We start from the raw sequence: 15,661 nt of genomic DNA, 5'->3' as shown, positions 1-15,661 counted from the left end.
TTAAGGACATACGTACACAGAATAACAGTAATCATCAGTCATACTAATACTGGTTAGCCACAATGACACACACCTCTAAAATGGATATTCAAACGGAAACGTTAGAAAATATCTTTTTAAACACATGTCTCATAATAATGACTACATATTGAGTAGTGCCTAAAATAGACTGCCCTTGTGCTTTTTAGAAGTCTAAAAAATGTAGATTCAGCACATCCAAAACCTCAAATGACTTCTTCCAGGCTGTTGAAACCCTCATCAGTGAAAAACCATTCATATTTTGGTGAAGGATGCGCCTACAAATTCTGCTGATTTTCTTCTGCATTTAAGATCCTGAGCTATAACTGTGTGGACATTAAGATGACTAATACAAGCTCTGTGGTCCTCAAGGAACTTAACAAAAGAATTGAGTAAACACAGCCTGGATGAACACAGTAACAAAGATATTTGATGCTAAATTCCCAGGTGGGGTGGGGTGATAGGGAGGCACGTAAGGAAGCCCCACAAAAGCTCTAAAAGGCTCAGGCAATTATTATCCGAACCAACCACCTCTGCTCTTCACCTCAGGCTTTATAATTATATGGTCCTTTGCAGCCCCTCCCATGCTAGAAATTTCCAAAAGACCATGGAAATACTCCACTGTGGGCAACAGCACCATTTGGCATTCCTCGCTGTACTTACAGGCTACCCTGAACAAGGAACGCGAGGGCTGGAATGTGATTGAGCCCTGTCAGAAGGATGCTGTTCTTTCTCTGATCTAACCAAATACTTCACAGTTCTCAAGCCCCTTTTTCATCCCATGCCATCCCATGTCCACACACGAACAAGTGTTAACCATAATTTATATGTAGTCTCATTAATCCCTTATAGAGGCCTGAAATAATTTAATTCCATTTGCATTCATTCAGACTCTCTCTTTCTGGTTCCCAGTCTTCTCTTTATACTGTTTATTCTCAATCTGTACTGGAGATGGGAATTTATTTTTCCAGTCCCTCAGAACTCTCTCCCTCCTAATGCTGCTAGGCTTGATATAGTTCCCTTTTCTGGAACTTTGACCTTGTCTTCACTATTTGACATTTCTTCACATGGAATTTTATCCACCAGTTTTCAGGGTATGCTTCCATTTGTCTTTTCACATTATCCTGAATTTTATTACTGGCCTTCTCTTCTGTAGGGAGCTGATTCTTTACCTTCATCACCTTATTACAAATAACTTTTATTGGGCAAAAGTATTCAGACAGAACACGTTTAAAATGCCCTTATTCATCCTAGCAGTCACCTCCCATCTTTCTCTCTATATTTAGAACAAGTCAACAGAAAATTAACCTTCTCCAAAGGCAAAAACGTGTCCTATATTTTCATGTTTAAATGCAAAGATCTCTCCTTAAAATTGCCAAATATCCCCAGGCATCATTCTTCCAGAGAACAAAATTTAAAGGAGTGCATATGTGAAATACCATTTTTAGAAAGTTCATCAAAATCTGTATGTTTCCTTCTCTTCAATATTTTATTATGAGCATTATTCAGTAATTTATTCATGCTTCATAAGTGGCCCTAATTTGCATTAAAGTATTCTTTTTTTCTCCATTTTTAATTTAGTAAAGGTATGATACTTTCTAATTCAGTAAAGCTCTGATACCTTCTCTAACCTTTTAGCAGAATTATACACAGTTGAATACTAGTCTTATTTTCTTTAACACCACTCACTTACTCATCCTTCTACCTCCCAATCACTCTTTCTTCATCTCTTGCTTGTTCCTTCTTATCTAGCTGTTTTAAATGATGGAGTTCTTGGGACTTAGGTCTGGACCATGTTTTTTATCTTCATTTTCTACCTTGATGCTTTCATCTTATCTCATATCTTTAAATACCTTTTATATCCTGATATCTGTCAAATTGATGTCTGAATCTCTCCTTTTTGATGCAATATGGAAGACTTTTTCTTATTACAAAAATCTATTTAAAAATAATTGACTGTTTTAAAGTAATAATAAGGAATTGTGATGTTTGTAATATATGTAGAAGTAAAATATACAACAATAGTACAAAAGCCAGGAGTGAGGGAATAGAAGTATACTGTTAAGTAAGTTCCTTAACTTGTTCTTAAAGTGCCATAAATTTACTTGAACACTGTGGTAAGTTAAAAATGTATACTATAACTCCTAAAGTAACCAATAATAATGAAGTTACAGTTGTTAAACCAACAGAGAAGATAAAATGGAATTAGAAAATTCCTCAATGAATCCAAGAGAAAGCACAAAAAGAGGAAAAGTGACAAGTATAAAAAAGTAATTGCAAGATTCTCTATTTAAACTCAACCTCCTCATTAATCACATTAGATGTACTTGGTCTATATACTTCAGTAAAAAGATTATCATACTGGGAAAAAGAAAAAGAAAAAAAAAAGCAAGGCCCAGCCACCCAACTATTTTCTGCCTAAAAGAAATAGATACTAAATATAAAACACTGATGAGAGAAATTTTTTTAAAGTCAGTAAATAGAGAAATAGATCATGTTCACAGTTTCCAAAAGTTTCCAAAATTAAGATGTCAATACTCACCAAATTGATCTATAAATACATTGCAATCCTAGTCAAAATCCCTGGAGGTTTTTGTACAAATTGACAAACCACTTTCAAAGTACATATGGAAATATAAAGGACCAAAAAGAGGCAAAACAACTTTGAAAAGCAGAACAAAGTTAGAGGACTTATATTACTGATTCCAGGTCTTATTTGAAAGCTATAGTAATCAAGAAAGCATAGTATAGCTATAAAGGTAAACAAATATATGAATAACACCACAGTGAAATTCTATATACCCACCAGAGTGGCCAAAATTAAAAAACCTAATCTTACCACATTCTTTTGAGAATGTGAAGCAATTGGAATCTTCATATACTGCAGGTAGTATACAATGGTACACACACCTTGAAAAACAGTCTGGTAGTTTCTTAAAAAGTTAAGTGTATATTTACCTACTGGTGATAATGAGCATGGAACGATTAGACCAATACTTCAGAAACGAAATTCCTTAGGTGGTTTTCCCCAGCCACAAGCCTTCCTCTGGGTAGGCAGGTACTTACTGCAACCATTACTTCAAGATCCTTGCTGCTGTCTTTAATTGAATATCACAATAATCATTAACAATATTTTATTAACTACTCACTGCCTGGCACTGTGTTAGATATTGAGGATATAAAAGTAAATAAAAGTCTCAGGAAGTTCCATGTTGAGGAATACAGATGTACACATAAACAAATTAAATCAAGGTTGTTGTCTTTTTGAGTCATGAAAGGACATGTCAAATACACAAAAAATAAAGAGTGATTAATTTTACTTTAAGAGTCTACAAAGAAAGAAACAGTTGCATGGGACCTTAAAACATGACTTGAGGCATCTTCAGAGAGAAGATACAAGAAGTAGGGAACAGTAGGCAAAAGCATCATAGAAGGATGAAATGCATAAACAAAATAAGCTGGCTATGTGCAACATGGGTGAAGGATGGAATGTGAAGTGCATTGGTGCTGTGCCTGCAGTACAGAATTACTCAGATATTTTGTCCATATCCCACATTTTATACTGCTCCTTAATAGGACTCTCATTTAAAATAAAATAGAACACAAAATTACATAATACAAATATTAGAGTGTAGTGCATGTGGTAAGGATTAGTATCTTATAAAATGTGGTCTGTTATATTGGTGTGTGTATGTGTGTGTTTATTAGTGTATTTATGCATGCATCCACTGAGTGGATTTTAAGATTCACTAATGTATCATAACCAGCAGTTTAAAAAAACATTGCTATAAGGTATAGAGGCTATTAAGTGTTTAAACAGAGAGTCACATAATCTAGAAGCAAGGTAGAGAGAGCGGGTCTCAAAATAGCCATTGTAATAGTCGTAGAAAATGGTGTTGAGAGCTTGGATTAAGGCTGTGGCAGTGAGAATAAATATGAACATAAGGAATCGAGGGACACTTATGAGGCATACTTAATAGGACTTATTTACTAATTAGATATAGGGTTTTAGGGGCTGGATGAGTGAAATATAACACCCATTTTTCCAATTTAGATTACAGATGAGATAGTAAAACTAACTAAACAAGGAGAACATAGGAGAAGAAGGTTTGGAGAGAAAGGGAGAGTGGTCTCAGCTTATGACATAGTCAGCATGAGATACTTGGTGTGGGGACAGAGCCCCAGAGACTAGTTTCCAGGCTCTCTGTCTCACATAGAAAGGTGCCAGCTCAGCTGTGACTAGTTGGCCATTGGCTGTTACCAGTTAGCCATTAGCCACTGATATAACTGCCGTGGCTAAGCTAGCAGGGGTTGGTTTAGTGGTGTAGCGTCCTGGCATGGGGTGGCATGCTGGAGTGTGGATTACGGATAGCAGAGAGGCGGATTGCAGCTAGCAAGTGAGGTTGGTTGGCAGAGACAAGTGGACGGCGGGTTGCGGATAGTGTGGCTCCTGCCTCCTGTGTCTCCAACCCAGCCACCAGTGAGACTATAGTGGTATGATTGCCCTATCTACAGCTCCATTGGTGTTCCTTTTTGGTCTCACCATACCCTGCATTCCTATGTGGGGAACGGGACCAGAGACCCCGCATGATATCCTGCATGACACTTGGGTAAACGGAAGGCAGAGATATTTAATACAAATTGAAGCTCTAGAGAGCAGGCATACCAGAGATACAGATTATTAATTTGACTTATGAGCAATTAGATATATTATTGAATCTATACATAATATATAAATATAACATACAAATATATTTATATACTATAAAATATAGTATATTTATATACTATAAAACTATATATAATGATGATGATAAAGTCAGTATATACAACTAAACAAGCATAACTAAAAGCATGAAAGAGCACAACACAAAACATATCCCAGGAAAGCCCTAAAGAAGCACAAGCATACAGTTTGCATTTGTGTCAACTTTTTTATGCTAGGCTTCATTAATTGGAAGGTGTTTGTTTAATGAAACAAAATGTCTGATTTTATATGCACAACTGATGGACATTTTCACTGATTTTATATAATACAGGTGTTGTGAGAATAGAGCCAGGGATGCAGTTTCCAGGCTCTCGGCCTCACATGGAAAGGTGCATGTTCAGGTAGTAAATGGCCATCAACTGTGATTGGATGGCCATCAGCTGTGGCTAGTTGGCCATCAGCTATAACCAGTGAGCCATTGGCCACTAATATAACTGCCGTGGCTACGCTAACAGCAAATGGAGGCTAGCAAGAAGATGGTGGCTGAGCTAGCAAGAGTGGGTTGCAGCTAGAGTGGGTTGAGCTCAAATTGAACCATGCTTGGACGTGCATCAAAATCAAAGGGTAAATGAAATGAATGGTACAGGACATAACGATTGATCGAGCATAAAAAGACAGCTTACAACATACAAACTAAGATGCGGCTAGGCGGATTGCTGCTAGCAAGTGAGGTTGGTTGGCAGAGAAGTGGATGGCAGGTTGCGGATAGTGTGGCTCCTGCTTCCTGTGTCTCCAATCCAGCCACCAGCGAGAATATACTTGTATGACTCCCCTATCTATGGCTCCATGGGTGTTCCTTTTTGGCCTCACCATATCCTGCGTTCTTATGTGGGAAGTGGGACCAGAGACCCTGCATGCCACCCCTCATGACAGGTGTATAGTCAAGTCTTGGCATGAAACAGAAGTTGCCTGATGAGAATGCTTTTAGAGGTATGAGTAGGGTATGGGAAACCCTTGAGACACCCACAGACTACAATCAAAGGGAAGCCAATAACACCCCTAGGCCTGAAGGGGCCAAAGAAAGAAAAACTGGTACCTGAGCCACAGCTGTCACAGTGGGCATGGGGCCACCTGGCAGGAGCTATAACTTCTGATATAATTGAAACATCAAGCAGGGAGAAAGTTGGAAAGAGCTATCCTACACTTATTCTCCTCACCCCTGTTAGTACCTTCCATTGGCCAAACCCAACAGGAGGCCAGAGGCATCTCTAATCAGCATTACCAGCTTGAAAGCCTGATTAATAAACTAATTAGTTTAGCTTCCAGATCTTGAGATCATTTCAGCTAAACTTAATCAGTTGTTGCCTTTGGAATTTAAAGCCAATGGCTTCCCCTTAAAAGATTTAGTTTCAAAAGTTATGTATGAGACTTCCGGTTTCTAGTACAGCATATAAAGAGCTTGGAAGCTGTCACTTCATACTAACAACAATTAAAAAACAACAACTAATCCTAACCAAACAAAAAAAATCAACAGCTCTTCTTAGGTCCATCAGAAAAGTGAGGTCACAGGGCAAACCCCTTCCTCCAAAGTTGGAGAGACAGACAGGAGGTTACATAGAATCACAAATTACCAGAAAAGAAACCCATGAATAGAAATCTACAGGAACCAGTACTGAGGTAGTAAAACCTGAACCATAGTTGACAAATTGCTAGAAGTAGACAAGCCTGAGAGAGAACAACTCCAGGGAGACCGATCATAGGGGAGACCTCACACTTATGTGAGTTTTACTTCTAGGAGCCCTACCAAGTTCACCCATTGAAGATCATAGCAGGCTGAGGAAGAAAGGAACCATTTTGAAATACAACATAACACTTTGTTCTTCTTAACAAGGCCTGCCCTCAGAAAAACAAAACAAACAAACAAATAAACAGAAACTATTTTACCAAAATCTAACCTATTGGGAATTTATGGAGCCCGATTGACCTGGGAGAAGGGAAAAAACAAACTCCAGTCCACTCTAGCTTTCTACATGAGAGGAAGGAAATACCTAACTCTAGCTCCTTCTAATCTTCCAACTAGACGAAAGGAAATACACAAATGCAGCCAACTTTAGCTATGCTGTCACAAGTGAAGGGGATGAGACTGAGAATTACTTGTGAAACTCATGATCCAGGAGCATAGGTCCTTTAAAAGACTATTAATCATAGGAGTATAGAACACCTGCCCTCACCAATACCTTACTACCACTTACTAAAGGCCTACTTATAGCTTCTTTTACCCAGTACGTTATGTATGACTATGAAGAAAAAATTTACAAAGCATACTAAAAGGAAAATAAAACAAACAAATAAAAAAGCCCACACAGTTTGAAGAGACTGATGAAGCATCAGAAACAGACTCATATATGGCAGGATTATTGGAATTATCAGTCCAGGAATTTTTTAAAACTATGATAGATTTGCTAAGGGCTCTAATAGCAAAAGTAAATGACATGCAAGAACAGATGAATAATGTAAGCAGACAGAAGAAATTCTAAGAAAGAATCAAAAAGAAATACTTGAGATCAAAACACTATAACAGAAATAGAGAAAGCCTTTAATGGGATCATTAATAGACTGGACACAGCTAAGGAAAGAATTCCTGAGATTGATAATATGTTAGCAGAAACTTTCAAAATAAAAAAGGAAAGAGAAAAAGAGACTGGGAGAAAAGCAGCACAAAATATCCAAGTACTTTGGGACAACTACAACAGTGTGACAAAAAGGGTAACATACATGTAATACCAGAAGGAGAAGATAGAAGAAAAGGAACACAAGAAGCATTTGAAGCAATAATGACTGAGAATATCCCTAAATTAAAGTCAGACACCAAACCACAGGTCCAGGAATCTCAGAGAATGATAAAGCAAGATAAATGCCCCCAGTTCTACATTATATTCAAATTACAGAAAGTCAAAGATAAAGAAAAAAATCTTGTAAAAAGCCAGAGGGAAAAAAACACCTTATCTATGGAGGAGCAAAGATAAAAAGTCCATTTGACCTCTCCTCAGAAACCAAGCAAACAAGAAGAAGAGTAAAATATTTAAAGCATTGAGATAAAAAAACACCAACCTAGAATTCTTTACTCTATAAAATTATCTTTCAAACGTGAAGGAGAAATAAAGACTTTTACAGACAAACAAAAATTGAGGGAATTTGTTGCCAACTAGGCCTGCCTTACAAGAAATGTTAAAAGAAGGAATATTATATATGTCAGAAACTCAGATCTACATAAAGAAAGGAAGAGCACTAGAGAAGGGATGGATTTGGATTCATTGTAAATGGATATTGCACACTCTAGGGCAACCACTAAAAGTAAACAAATAAAAAAAGTATAATTTATATGCTAACAAAGGAGAGAAAATGTAATTATTTAAAATGCTTAATTAGAACAACAAAAATCGGAAAAGAGGCCAAGACTAAATTAGGAATAACAGACAAGGGCAACAAATAGGAAACAGTAACAAAAATGGTAGCTATTAATCCAACTATATCAGTAATCGCTTTACATGTTAGTGATATAAATCCATCAATTAAAAGATGGACATTGTCAGGATTGATCAGAAAACAAGACCCAACTCTATGTTGTCTACAAGAAACCCACTTTAAATGTAAGTACACACACATATAGATTAAAACTAAATGGATAGAGAAATATATACCATGCAAACTAATCAAAAGAAAGCTGAAATAGTTATATTAATTTCAGACAAAACAGACTTCAGAGCAACAAAAGTTGTCAGGAATAATAATTAGCTTCACATAATGCAAATGGGTCAATTCTCCAAGAAAACACAATAATCCTTAATATGTATGCTAATAACAGCAGATCATTAAAATACATAAGGCAAACACTGGTGAAACTGCAAAGAGAAATAGATGAATTCACTACAATAGTTGGAGTCAACACTCCTCTATCAGAAATAGATACAGAAGGCAGAAAATCACTAAATACACAGTTAAACTCAATAGCACCATTGATCAACTGACTAAAATTGACATGCCAACTACTTCATCCAACAAGGGAAGAATACTCATTCTTTTCAATCTCATATGGAACATTCACCAAAATGTTATTATATTATGGCCATAAAATACAGCTTAATAAAATTAAGAGAATAGAAATCATATAATGTCTGCTCTCAGACCACAGTGGAATTAAACTAGAAATCAATAACAGAAAGATAGCTGGAATATCCACAAATACTTGGAAATTAAGCAATACATTTCTAAATAACACATAGGCCAAACATAAAATCACAAGGCAAATTTTAAAATATGGTGAAATAAATGAAAATGAAAGTACAATTTATCAAATATTGTGGGATACAACAAAAGTAACACTTAGAGGGAAATTTATAAAACTGAACACGTACATTAGAAAAAAAAAAAAGATCTAAAACCAATAATTAAGCTTTCACCTTAGAGAAATAGAAGAACAAATTAAATCTAAAGTAGGTGGAAGAAAATAAAAAAATAAGTAAAATAGAATGAAATTGGAAATCAATAGAGAAAAATCAATAAAATCAAAATCTGATCCTTTGAGAGGATCAATATGATTGATACGTAACCAGTCTAAATGAGAAAAAAAAAGAAGACTCAAAATACTAATATTAGAAATAAAAAATGAGACATCACTATAGATCCCATAGACATTAAAGTGACAATAAACAAATATTATGAACAACTCAATGCCCACAAATATGATAACCATAATGAAATGGACAAATAACTTGAAATACTCGAGCTGCCAAAACTCACACAAGAAAAAATAGAAAATTTGAATAGGCCTATATCTATTAAAGAAATTGAATTAATAATTAATTACCTTCAAAAACAAAAATCACCAGATCAAGGTAGGTTCACTGGTGAATTGTATCAGACTCTTAAGGAAGAAATTATACCAATTCTCTACTCTCTCTCCCTAACTCATTCTATGAGGCTAGCATTACTCTAAAACCAAACCCAGACAAAGACATCACAAAATAAGAAACCGACAGACCAATATCTCTCATGATCATAAATTTAAAAATCCTCAACAGAATATTATCAAATCAAAATCAACAATGTTTAAAAATATTTATATAGCACAACCAAATGGTATGTATCCCAGGTATTCAAACCTGATTCAACATTCAAAAATCAGTTAATGTAACCCACCATATCAAAACAGGCTGAATAAGATTATCCACAAAATAATGTCAATGGATGCAAAAAAAAGCATTTGATAAAATCCAACACCCATTCATAATAAAAATTCTCAGCAACTTAGGAACAGAAGCAGACTTCCTCAATTTCATAAAAATGTATGGCTAACATCATAATTAATGATGAGAAACTAGAAATTTTCCCATTAAGATCAGGAAAAAAGCAAGATATCTTCTCTCACCATTCCCTTTCCACACTACTGGAAGTCCTAGCTAATGCAATAAGACAAGAAAGGGGACATAGAAGGTATACAGATTGTGAAAGAAGAAATAAAACTATTTGTTCACAAATGACATGATCATCTATGTAAAAAGTTGAAAAAAAATTGAAAAACAAACTTCTGGAAATAATAAGACATTATAGCAAGTTTGTTGTATACAAGGTAAGTATATATAAAAGTCAATTGCTTTCCAACATATCAGTAATGAAAAACTAAAATTTGGAACTAAAATTTGGAACTAGAATTTGGAACTGAGACTAAAATTCTGTACAACCCACAGAAATGAAATACTAAGGTATAAATCTAACAATATATGTACAAGATTACACGAGGAAAATTACAAAACTCAAATGAAAGAAATCAAAGAAGAATTAAATAAATGAAGAGGTATTTCATGTTTATGGATTGGAGCACTCAGTATGTTCAAGATGTCAATTCTTTACAACTTCATCTACAGGCACAATCCAATCCCAAGAAATTATTTTGTAGATGTCAACAAATTAACTCTAAAGTTTACAAGAAACAAAAGGCCCAGAGTACCAACACAATATGAAAGGAGAATGAAATTGGAGGACTGACACTACCTGACTTTAAGCTACAATCATCAAGACAGTGTGGTATTGGCAAAAGGATAGACAAATAGATCAATGGAACAGAATAAAGAGTCCATAAATAGACCCAAATAAATATAGTTAACTGATCTTTAACAAAGAATCAAAAGCAATACAATGGAGAAAAGATCGTTGTTTTCAGCAACTGGAACAACTGGACATCCACATGCAAAAAAAAAAAAAAATCCAGACACAGACTACCCCACACAAAATTTTACTCAAAATGAATCCTAGACCTAAGTGTAAAATGCAAAACTATAAAATTCCTAGAAAACAAATTGGAGAAAATCTAGATGACCATGAATATGGTGATGAATTTGTAGATATAACACCAAAGTCACAATCAATCTATAAAGGAAATAATTGATAAGCCAGATTTCATTTAAATTAAAAATCTGCTTTGTGAAATATACTATAAGGAGAATGAGAAAACAAGCCACAAACTAGAAGAAGATATTTGCAAAAGATGCATCTAATGATAAAAATCAGTTTTTCTAAAAAACTGTTATCCAAAATTATACCAAAAACTCCTACAACTCAACAGTAAGAAAATGAACAACCTGAATAAAATAGGCAAAAGATATGAATAGACACTTCATTAAGGAAGATAAACAGATGGAAAATAAGCATAATGACAAGATGCCAAACATCATATCTCATTAGGGAAATATAAATTAAAACAACAAGAATCTGTTACACACCTATTAGAATGGCCAAAATATAAAACATGGAAAATGTGAAATGCTGGCAAGAATGTGGAGCAATAGGAACTCTCATTCATTGCTGGTGGGAATTCAAAAATGGCACAGCCACTTTTGAAGACAGTTTGGCAGTTCCTTACAAAACTAAACACACCCTTACCACGTGATTTAGCAATCACTCGTTGGTATTTATGCAAACGAGTTGAAACTTTATATCCACACAAAAACATGCGTGTGATTGTTTATAACAGCATTATTCATAATTGCCAAAACTTGGAAGCAACCAAGTTGTCCTTCAGCAGGGGAATGGTAAATAAAGTATAGTACATCCAAATAATGGAATATCATTTAGCAATAAAAAGAAATGTGCTATCAACCCATGAAAAAGGTGGAGTATACTTCAGTGTATGTTGCTAACTGATCTGAAAAGTCTACATACTGTATGATCTGAAAGGCTACATACTGTATGATTCCAACTATATGACATTCTGTAAAAGGCAAAACTAATTCGTCCAGCAGAATTTTAGGAGCACTTGGGAGGAGATCCGAGTGCACTGTGTGAAGTAGGACAGGTATCTAAGAAATGCTGGCTGAATAGATACAGAAAAAGCAACAGCTTGTTGGGATTAAAGATGACATGGAGATAACATGTAAAATCCTGCTTGTTTAATAAAATACTAAAAGAGAGACACTCAGGAGTAATTTCAGGGATTAGCCCAGTCAGGGGATTAATTTTGGAGGAAGAGGAAACGGATCAGTAAGGAATAGAAAGGCTGATACTCAGGGGAGCAGGGTGTGGTTATTGGGGACAGTCCTGGACACTTGGCTGTGAGTGGGGAAAGGGACATTTTTGCTCCTCGGGCAACAGGACAGTGAGACAAGCATCTAAGCTGAGACCATCTGGGTGGAGCAGTCGCAGTTCAGCTGAAGCCTGAGAAACAGCAGGGCTGAGGGCATCAGAGGACAGATGTGTGCTGGTCTCAGGGGACTGCAGTGTGCCAGGAGCCCCGAGTGTCACACGGCCTTGATCCTGGGCCTCATCCTGGGCCTTGACCCTGGGTCTGACCCTTGGCCTGATGCTGGGCCTGATTCTGGGCCTTGACCCTGGGTCTGACGCTTGGCCTTGACCCTGGGCCAGTGGTTTCCATGGGTTAGGGAGGGAGGAATGAAAAGGCAGGACATAAAGGATATTTAGTGCAGTGAAACTAATCTGTAGGACACTCTAATGGTATATATATATATATATATATATATATATATACATGTATTTGTTATATGTACATGTATTTGTTAACATCCATTGAATGTGTGCCACCAAGAGTGAACCCTAGAGTAAACTATGAACCTTGGGTGATAATGATAAGTCAGTGTAGGTTCATTGATTGTACAAATACAGCACTCTGATGTGAGATATTGTTAGTGAGCAAAATGCATATGTGGGGGCAGGCAGTACATTGAAAATATGTATCTTCTGTTCAGTTTTGCTGTGAATATAAAACTGCTCTAGAAAATAAAGTCTATTAGAAAAGTTATATGTGATTTACATTGTCAGGATGAACAGGATTTACACACCCTCTTTCCCCAGATCTTGAAGTCTGGGAAGTGCTCACTTGCCCTATGGTGAAGTTTGGAATCCAGCTTACCAGAGAAAGGTGCCATGTTAAGAGCAACAACCAGGAGCAGTTAACAAGCTAGGAATGGACCATGTACAATTATAAATGACAAAGGGAGTCAAACTGTATGATCTATTGGAATAATAATCTAACTCACAAACCCTTAACTAAAATAAAAGTCATCGTCAAACATTTTAGAATACAATTAGAAGTAGTGTTTTCTAGTTTAGGAGTAGTATGATCCAAACTGTAGTTGGTAATAGTAATAATAATAGCGCTGACATCTCTACAGAAATGACTACTCAGGTCTCAAAAGCTTGGTCACTCATTTTTAAAATCCTTCTTATGTGTTACAGTAACATCATGTGTGTTTTAGTGTGGAATTTAATTTTGAGACTTTAAAAGTGTATAAATCATTTTAATGGAAAATGAGATATAACACATATAAAAGTCAAACAACATTTTTAAACCAACTTTTTTTGAGGAAAAGGCTGAATTAATCTAAATAACAATTTCTTTTAAAACAACTCTGTAGTAACTAGTACCAGTCAATGAACTAAATCTAACTATTAATTGAGTCAAAGAGTGGAAAGGACCATGAAGAGACATGTAAGTCATGTCAAGTCTTCCAGATTATAAATTTAAAATATTAATTCAACAATCCTTTTTTTCACAAGGAAATTGAAATGCTTGACGATTCTTTGACTTACTCTAGGCCCAGTCTGAAGTCTTGTGTGGTCTGAATTTGTGTGGCCATTCATCAATCTGATGATTCATCAGTGGTTTTAGCATCCAACACACCAGAAGATCTTACTTGGGCATTGCTGGGAGTTAGTCAGAAAATTGGCTTCTCTACTCTGTAGAGGAAGAGAAACTTAAAATAAAAGCATTATTTTATTATGCAACTATAAATTTTTAGATAAACTGATGGCTACAAATGTTTCATTTAGAAGAATAACTAATTAGTTATATCTAGTGTCTCAGTCAGGGTTTGGTTTATGTAGGGAATGTGTGAAAGAAAGATAAATCTTTCAGAAATCCAGAAAGTAGCTTGAAGATAAGTAAATGAGGAAGATAAGTAATGACGTGCGCCGATCAAATAAGCTTATCCTGAACTTCCCTGATGCTGTTTCCTCCACATATTTTAATAACATTAATCCACCGAGGGCTATTTTTAAAGTTTTTACTTGCTTCTGATTAAGTAGTTGCATTACAAGATTGAGACCTACAGATCAAATTAATAAATCTGTAAATAATTGCTTTTATTTTGTGTTATCTGTGCACACAAGATGTATTTGTTCATTTAATTTTTAATATAATTGAAGAAAATACATCCACTCGTAGTTAGCTTTAAATTTGCAAAGCATGGGCACAGTATAGAAAATTTAAATTTTCTATTAATGCTTCAGGTTTAATCACACAATTTAATGCCTTTTAAAATAATCAATAAGTAATCCATTTATAATTCATTCCGATCTGTTTCACAAAGGAGAAAGACATAATAAGGTGCCTTAGTTTTCTTTTGGTTTGCAAGTTCTCCTCTTAAAACATAAGTAGACATACTGACAGACAGAGAACATGAATGCAAAAACCCTCTTTGTGGAGACTACCATGGCAACTTCTAGCAAACAGACCCATTTTTTTCTGTTGTATTTGGAAGGTGCTAGGAATATTTGTCAGTCTGACCTTTTCCCTTACATAGACAGACTTGGGTCAAACACCCATCTGTGCTGTGTCTGTAGGACTTCCGAAAGTTTGGCTTATAAGGAACATTTTTTAAGTGGGCTGCAGGCCTCTTTTCAGAAAGACTATTATAGTGTCGGAAGACTCCCAGGGCATCCCATACCAAGGTCCCTTACTAAGGTCCACATCCTTCAACAGATGCATAACTCAAGGCTCTTGTGGACGTCCAGTAGTGGTCCTTCAGGGCCTGAGGAGGTTCGGGACTTGAGAGATTGGTCACACAATCACACCAGGGATCAAGTGTGCCTTGGCAAGAGAATAATTACTTCACACAAAGCAGTGAATAAAGAAAAGCTCAGAAAAGAGCAATTTGCTCCAGTCATATGGAGATTTTAAAAATAATTGATGCACCAGATTACTCAAACTGCTTTTGAGTATGGGAAGGGAAAACATGTCCATTAACATCCTGGTGTGTGGGTGTGTGTATGAAGGGGCATATTCATTGATGCACATATGTGAATTTAGGAATTACTTATATATTATTGGGAACTTATTGTCCTCCAGGATAAACTGGTCACCCATGGGGAGATATTAAATAAGTAGTTGATAGACATATCAGTATCAATGTTTGGAGTATTGTAGTTTGGAGTACTGTTTATTTACTCCTATAAAAAGTAGTAAATAAAGTTATGAAATTTAATAAGGTCATCAAATGAGAAATAATGGAGATCATCTAAAGAAGACTACCTAAGAGGATTGCAAAAGGCTTCTTTTAGAAAGTGACAGCTGAACTGAGGCTTAAAATACTGTAATATATCAGTAGGCAGAAATGTCAGAAAGGAAATTTCTAGCAAAATATT

This window comes from Rhinolophus ferrumequinum, chromosome 20 (assembly GCF_004115265.2).
Source record: "Rhinolophus ferrumequinum isolate MPI-CBG mRhiFer1 chromosome 20, mRhiFer1_v1.p, whole genome shotgun sequence".
Taxonomy (NCBI): Eukaryota; Metazoa; Chordata; class Mammalia; order Chiroptera; family Rhinolophidae; genus Rhinolophus; species Rhinolophus ferrumequinum.
The sequence above is the reverse complement of the archived record's forward strand: the minus strand, read 5'-3'. Positions refer to the sequence as shown.